An 8,579-nucleotide genomic window follows, 5' to 3' on the forward strand; every position below is an offset into this window, starting at 1 on the left:
AAGAGCAGCAGTCAGTGAGCAGAGCTTGGTCCGGCAGAGACTCCTTGTTGGAATCTGGGTTCAAACATCATCTCCTGAGCACACTGTGATCAGGACAGCAAGATGATCAGACAGTATCCTTAGTGAGAGAAGAAGTGTCCTTTCTTGTCACATGAGGTGAGACATCATGGGTGGCACCGGCACAGCTAGGACTCAGCCTGGCAGACATGCTGCAACCTTGAAGCAGTCCCTTGGGAGACTCCTGCATTTAGGCCAGTGAGGGAACTGAGGCTCCATGCTTTAGGATTCTTCAAGGAGCACCTCAGAGCCACAGGGAAAAGGCCATGCCCTTCAGATCTGGGCTGGAATGTTCCAGTGTACCTGGGGACAGATAATGTCTCCTTTCCTGGGCCTCAGTCTGCCCACTGTGTGTCAGCAGATTGCCCAGGAGGCTTGGCCTTGTGCATTCCATCAAAGTCCCCTTCCTCATCCTGCCCACAAGCCCTCACTCTGTGCATTCCTTGCTCCTGCTTGTTGGCTCACTGCCCCATCTTTGGGCTTGCTGTCCTGGCTTGTGTGAACGCCCTCCCCTGGGGGCCTGCCTGTCTCATCCTGCTCCTCCTTCCCCATCTTGCTCAAGCAACCTCTCCTACTGTTGTGAGACCTGTGACTGAGGGTCGCAAGAGGCCCAGCCCCCATGAACAGCCCTCCTTCACCCCACCAAGACTGGGAGAAGCCATGGGGTTAATGTCTCCAGGCAGGCAGTGATCCCTTCCCTACCATCCCTGGGGAAGCCCCAGCTGGAAGTGTTTGTCTCAGAATAATCATTCCACACAGCTTCAGATGAGCCACTTCCCCTCCCTGAGTCTCAGTGTCCTCTTTGGTACAGGGAGAGTGATGATGATGAGTGACCTCACAGGAGGCGGACCAATTGTTAGTTTTATATCAACGTGGGTGTCTCTTGTGGGTTTTGGGGGGAATGTTTGACGAATAATCCTCGGATCACACTTACTTCCCTTGCCCCTCCTGTGGGTTGGAGAGACGAGGGCAGGGGGATAGGAACCACGCCCTCCAGGAACCTGTCTCTCCACATGAATGCCAGGAAGCCCACGTCACAGCAATCACAGCAGTACTAGTAGCTCTGAATTACTCAGCCCTCCCCTCCCTTGGGAGCTCTGAGAATAGATCCAGGAGCCCTTCTGAGAAGCAGTGTGTATACAGGGAAAAGGACCAGAGGCCCCAAGGCCCCAAATAGAACCTTGCCTCTAGTCATCCTGCCTCTTTGGATGACCTGCAGCAAGTTACTTGAGCTTGACGAGCCACATCCTCATCCTTGGTACCTCCAGGTTCTTCCTCCATGAATCTTACTGTGCTCAGTGGCATCATCTTGTACTCTCACAAAAGCTGTTCCTTTTCCCTGGGCTGCCCCTCTCTCTTCTTCTGGGCCAGGTCACTGCCTCCCTCAGGGACCTCCCTCTGCACCTCAGGGGAATCCTTTAAAGGTCCCGAGTAAGAACTCTACCCCAGGATGTGCTGCTGAGCCCATCACACACACCGTCTCCCTTTCCTCTGCTTTGCAGATCAGGAGACTGAGGCTCAGGAAGGTGTCATAATTTACTCCCAATAATTTGCAGACCTAGGATTCAAAGCAAGGTGACACAAAAGCCCAGGCCTTTCCCCACACTCATGCACATGCCATTTCCATCCTCTCCTTAGTGAAGAGCAATAGAGTTCATGTCTTTAAAAAAGGCAAGTTTAAAAACAGCAAAAATTAATCAGAACTTACTGTGTCTCTCCCAAGTTCTTCTCTCCAAACTACCAGCATCACAAACCTTCTCTTTTCTGGTAGAAATACTCCCTAAAACAGAATGCTTCCAGTGAACTCCAAAGACTTGGAGGAATGTGCAAGTCCATGGTCTCCTCACAGGCATCATCAGATCCTCCTGACACCTCCTGTTGGCTCAGCCAACAACTTTGTCAGTGCCAAGGACACTGATGATATCTATAGGCTCATGTGGCAACTCCATGGAGAGCACTGGGTGAAGGTCTCTGCCTCATTTCATCCTTATAATAGCTCAGGAATGTGGATGTTATTGTTCTTTGTCACTGGGAAGAGAGGGAAACCAGGGCACAGAAAGGTTGTTGGGAACATGGAAAGGTCTGGCTAATCCCAGCCATCCAGGGATCTCCCACCCTTGCTCCCTTGGTTAGTCCCTCTGCTGTGACCAGGGCACCTGTCTGGGGAACCACTGGGTCTCCTGCCAGGGGATTTGCCTCAGAGCCTCTCTCAGGGCTTTCTCTGTCCAGGGCCAGCTTGGCTGACCTTCAGTACCTCCTGGGCTGGCCCAGACCCTGGTCACATGGGCTGTGATGTTCCATTAATGTGCTGGGCAGTTTCTGAATATAGAGTCTGAGTGTGAGGTCAAGAGCCTAGGGTTCAAGTCTCTACTCTGCCACTTATTTGCTGTGCTATGACACTTGGCAAGCCACTAGTCTCTTGAGGCCTGCTAGGGACTGTCTCCTAGGTGATAGGGGAGTGCTGAGGTATCACATGGTAGGTTGTGCTAGAAGTGAGCTGCGTCAGAGTTAGGATGGGGGATGGGCAAGAAGCCTGGTCTAGGAGACTGGGCCAATTTAGGGTTGGTTAACAGAGCAAAGAAAGGGTGCTCATGCCTGTGTGGGGAACAAAGAACTTCAGCAGGCTTTGGTCCTCTCCTGTGGGCAGGATGAGGAGAAAACTTCCCCCTCTGGAATGTTCCCTTCCACCTCCCCCATGCCGCAAGACACAGACCTCTAGCATTTGGGCTGAATTAAGAGTTTCAGACGTCAGCTGCCTCTGAATCACGGCCACTTCTACCTCAGGGGAGTTTGTAGGGCTCCTATTGTGGAGAATTGCTTCACATCGTGTCCAGCTGGCTCTGGGGAACTTGGGGGTCCAGAGGAGGGGTCTCTGGGCCTCACCCTAGCTTCTCTCACAGCAATTCTCTTTATCTGCTTTACAAAGTAGGTTCCTCTTATTTCAAGCAAAGAGAGGAGTCTGCATCCTAATGGAGAAATGGAAAAAACCACCCATGTATCCAATGTTCTCATTTTACAGACTTCCAGAGAAGTCACAAACCAGACAGTGGGAGGGTGGGATTAGAACCCTGTCTGCTAGCCTCATTCATGCATGTATGTCTTCATTCACTAATTAACTCAACAAGTACACATCAAATATCTTCCTTGTGCCAGGCACTATGGTGATCAGGAAGATTCAGTGGAAGCCAAAATGGACAGGGTTCCTATACTCAGGGTTTAAAATCTGAGGAATGACATGATTAATAACAGTTCACACATTAGCACTAAATACCATATGCCAGGTGCTTTACATGCATAAACTGTCACGACAACCCTATGAGGTAAGTAAACCCCTAATTTATAGATGAGAAAATTGAAGCACATATAGGTAAAATGATATGCTTATGACCAGGCAGTTAGTAAGCAGCAGAGCTGGGATTTGAAGCTTGGCTGGGATTTGAACCTTTGCTATCTGGCTGTAGAGTATATGTTAGTTTGTACTCCACTATATAGATAAGTATAGTTTACAACCCATACTACTATTTGGGTTTTACATATGGTACCTACTGGAGATGAGGTCAGGATAGAGAGGTGCTGGCCAAGTCTTCCCTGAGGCAATGATACTTGAGTTAAAGTAGAAGGACAACATTCACAGGCAGCTGATTTTCAATACTGTTGCCAATATCATTCAGTCCTCTTCTCAACAATTGATGCTGGACCAACTGGAGATATATATGCAAAAGAATAAAGTGCCAATCCCCTACCTCACACCGTGTAAAAAAATTAACTCTAAATGTATCAAAGGCCTACCTATAAGAACCAAAGCTATAATACTTTTGGCAAAAATTTAGTTGCAAATTTTTATGACCTTGGATTAGATAGCAATTTCTTAGATATGGCATCAAAAAGTACAAATAACAGAAGAAAAACTAGATACTCTGGATATCATCAAAATTAAAAACTTTTGTGTTTCAAATAAAACCATCAAGAGAGTAGAGCCAGAATCCACAGAATGGGGAAAAAATGTAAATCATGTATCCAATAAGAGATTTGTATCTATAATATACAGTGAACACTTAAAACTCAATCATTAAGAGACAGTAATCTAATTAAAAACAAGCAAAGGTTCTAGCAATGTCTAATTAAATAATAAAAAGACAATCCAATTTAAAATGACCAAAGGTTTGTACTTTTCTCCAAAGAGATTACACAAACAGCCAATAAACACACTGGAGACACTCAATTTTATTAGCCATCTGACAAATGCAACTCTAACCACAATGAGATGCCACTTCAACCCACTACAATGGCTGTAATAAAAAAGAAAACAAAAGTGTTGATGAGAACGTGCAGAAGTTAGGACCCTCTACATTGCTGGTGACTGTGTAAATGATGCAGCCACTGTAGAAAACACCCTAGGGTGGGGCAAGTAGACAAGGAATGGGACATTGGGAAGATGCTCAATGTGAATAAAAAAGAGAGGCTGGTGCTGGGACAATAGAAAGCTCTTGGTCACTGCAGGTCACTCCATCCATCCTATGTCTACAGGGTAGCAGCTTTAAGGGCTTCTGGTCCATGTGCACAGTGTGGAGGTTGAATGAGAAAACCTCCAGCCCTTCCCCTCTCTGACTTTTGCTGGCTTCTCTGTTTCCCCTATGAACCGTGTGGCCTTACATAAGGCTTCCCCACTCTGGGCCTCAGCTGCCTCTTCTAATCCAAAGCCAGTGTTAGGCTGGAATGATCTCTGAGCTTGCACAGGAGGCCTCAGTGTTTGTTCAAGGAACATGCGAACAGATTTCGTTGCCAAGGCCCCAGCCTCTGCTCCCCTCTGAGGAGTTCGCCGTCTGGTTAGTCAGATCCTGGAGATGGACGCAGCCCAGTGGTTCCCATGGCTCCTCCCTCACCCACCTCTTCCCCCAGTACCCAGGCACTGGGGAGTAGTGGCTTCTCCTCCAGTCTTGGGGTGACAGCAGACCACAAAATGGGGCATGTGACCCTGCCCTCAGTAGCCCATGGCAGGGCAGCTCTCAGGTAGTGACCTTTTTACTTTTCTTTACAAAGTGCTGGATATCACTATCATCCAAGCCAGACTTGTGGGCTCCCAACTTCAAGCCTTGTTCTCCAGCTCCCTCTGCCCAAGGCTTTTTAAAAATCCTACTTTCTCTGATCCACTTGGCAAATTCCCACTTATTCCTCAAGGATCACCCCTTGGTATCACTGAAACTCTTGCTATGCCCCCACCTCCACGGTACCTTGTGCAGAACTTGACTGACTGGAGACCTTGACACTGAATGTGAAGCCCCCCGCAGGCAGAAAGGGAGAGTGAAAGAAGACATCTATTTTAGGTACCTGCACAAGAGCCGCCTTCCCCAGGAAGAACCCCCAGAAAAAACTTTTCATAGCCACTCAGGTCCTTGGCTTGCATCTCTATGTGACACAGCCACAGGATAACTCATCCCAATCACTTGTGCTCACACAGAACCTGAAGTGTCAAATCTGAAGGCCCTGGAGATCACACTTAATTTCACAGATGGAGAAACTGAGGCTAGAGATAAGCAGGCACTGCTGAGTGTCATTCTGCAGATGGGAACAGAGCCAGGGTTGAAGCTCCAGATCCCCATACTCTCTCCCCTGAACCCAAGGCCTCTGTCTGAGCTCAGGCCACGGGAGTGGGGCGGGTCTTGCTTCCTAGGTTGTATGCTGTATCTCTGGATCCTAGGAGCATGTCATAGGGCAGACATGCCACAGCTGCCTCGGCTGACTAAGGAGACCCCCAAAACACAAGCCCAAGTGCAACAGAGCCCAGGAACAATAGGGCAATGGGGACATAGGGATGGGGGACTTGGGACATTCAGAGACAATGCAAAGCCCTCAATGGGGCTCTGGGTTTGTGGGGCACCCACTAGGCACCCAACCCTTCCTGACCTTGTCTCTTTAAAGCTTCCTGGACCTCAGCCAGGCAGAGATTATCCTGTGACTTGACTCCTCCTCCAACACAGCTTCTCCAGCTGGGCGCTGAATTCCCAGCTTTGCTACTCAGTCTCCTGGGAACTTGTGCAAAGCCCCCAACATTCTGCTATCTCTGTTTCTTCCTTTGCAAAACAGATAGCAATGCTGTTATTTTGTAGGGTTGCTATGGGGATTAAATGAGTTAATACATGGAGATCACTCAGAACAGTGCCTGGCTCATAGTAAATGCTCACTCATGGGAAGGGACTTGTTGTGGGTCACACAGGCACATCAGCTTGCGTGTCATTCAACTCTTGTTTTCTGTGTAGGGTGGGATCTATGCTGCACTCTCATGGGCATCTTTGGCCAAAGTGACATTGACAGACAGGCTTGAGACCCCTCCAAATCCATGTAACTTGAAGGGAAAAGCACACATCTGGATGTCAGGGAAGAGGACTTGAGGCAGTCCCCCCTCTCACTGCTGGCTCACAGAGTTGCAGGGGGACTGAGAGAGTGGAGGAAGGTCTGTCCTCTGAGTCTGCTTTGTGTCTTCCCAGTGCTGGTCTTGCATCACAGGGTTGGCAGGAGAGTTTACATTTCCAAATGCCCCAGACAGTGGCTGATAAGGATGTCTCTGGTCTGGGAGCCTCATAGTGATTTTATCTGTCTAGATAGAACTGGCTGGCCTGGGCTGGAGAGAGAAAGGAGCCTTCTGGTTTCTGAGATATCTCAGAGCCAGATGCTCAGGGCTCAGGTGGGCCTGACCTCACATGGCTCTGGTACGCCCCCCGCCCACCAACCTGCATCCAGCTCCTAATATTCTTCCCTCCTCTTCCCCATCAGTGACCAGAGCCTGTCAGGGGCCTCTGAACACCCCCGCCCCCCGCCAGGATCCCTCCTTCCCACAGCATGTGAGCAGCCCAGGACAGAGCCTCCTGGGTCCTGCATAGAGCTGGATACCTTACGCTTTACATCCAGGTGGAACTCTTCTCTCCCCAGGCTCCCTGAAAATCTCCTCCTCCTCTTCTTTCTCCTTGCCAGTTAGAGACAGCGCCATCTTTGATCACTTATTTTCTCCTAAGCCTCACATACTTACCAAGCACTTACCATGTGCTGGGCACTTTAGTAAAGCCCCAAGACTCCCAAGAGAGACTGTTATGCTTCCCATTTGACACGGAGGGATTTTTCATGGAAGGGCACATAACTGGAGGGGACAGAAGAGGTTGAGAGGACTGACTCCTAGGGTGGGGCATGGAGGAGAAGGAGCTGGCCTGCACCTGCCTGGGAGTGTTGTGGAGGGCTGCAGTGGAAGAGAAGGGCTGATCCTGTTACCTGGTGCTGCGTAACAAGCCACCTCAAACTTAGTGGCTTCAAACAATAACATTTATTTTGTTCTCAAATCTGCATGACAGAGGGCATGGTTGGCTTCTGCTATACTTGACATTACCTGGGGTGGCTTGAAGTCTGGGATATGGATTTACTAGAAGATCTGTCCGTGGAAGCTGGCTGTTGGCTGAAACTTTAGCTGGGTTATTGACCAGGACATCTGCAGTGACCTCTTCATGTGGCTGGGCTTCTTCACAGTATAGTATTTGGGTCCCAAGGCCAAGTGTTCAGGGAGAGAGACAGAAAGGTAGACAGACAGACAGACAGTCGGACATATGGAAGTTGTATCATCTTCTGAGATTTAGCCTAGAAAGTTATATAGTCACTTCTGCCACATCTTATTCCAAGGGAAGGGCAACAGACCCCATGTCTCAGTGGGGAGTGACAAGGTTCCAGTATATAGAGCTGGAAATACTCCAAGGGCTATTTTTGGAAAATTATAACCAGTCACAAAGACCTCTGCTCTTGCTCTTGCCTCAGGTACCAACTGTCCCTAGATCAGCATAACTGGGAAGGTACAAAAGGGTGAAGGATTGAAGCCTTTTAACTTTAGACAGGTCACTTTATGTTTCAGAGCCTGTTTCCTCATTTGTCTAATGGAGTCGTAACATCTATGTCATAGACTTAAAAGCAACAAGGCAATCATCTCAGTTACAAGCTCAGGACAGTCTCTGGTACATCACACATGGGTCCCAGGCCACTGAGCCTCTTCCTGAACAAGACCCACTCACAGGTCTCACAGGGCTGAGCAGGTCTGCAGCTGCCTGAGGAATGGGCCTTCTGCCACTTGCCAAGGGAGGCCCTGGTTACCGCTCGCTATTCTAAACCTGTGTGGCAGCTACAGAACCACACGTAGACTTTACCATGACTTGGCCGAGCCCAGAAGACCAAGCAAACATTTCTGACAGAGGGTGAACATCTGAGGCCAAGATGGACTTAGCTTTCTCCTCAGCATCTCTAAGTTGGCTTTGGACAAAGTCATAGAGCCTCAGTTTCTGCATTTGTAAGATGGGGGTAATGGTAAACACTTTGCCCACACTTTTAGGTTACCTCCTTCCTGTAGACATTGGTCAAACACTTAACTGAGGTCAGAGGCTTAGAACTATGTCCATGGAGACTCCTGAGTCCCCCTTAACTACAGTATTTGGCCAGGGTATTTCCCATTAATTTACCTGCTTCCATGTACGGGATCCTGGTAAGACTTTATT

The sequence above is a fragment of the Heterocephalus glaber genome, unplaced genomic scaffold (genome assembly GCF_053883595.1).
Source record: "Heterocephalus glaber isolate CG9 unplaced genomic scaffold, H.glaber_assembly_v1.0 deba00001428, whole genome shotgun sequence".
NCBI lineage: Eukaryota > Metazoa > Chordata > Mammalia > Rodentia > Bathyergidae > Heterocephalus > Heterocephalus glaber.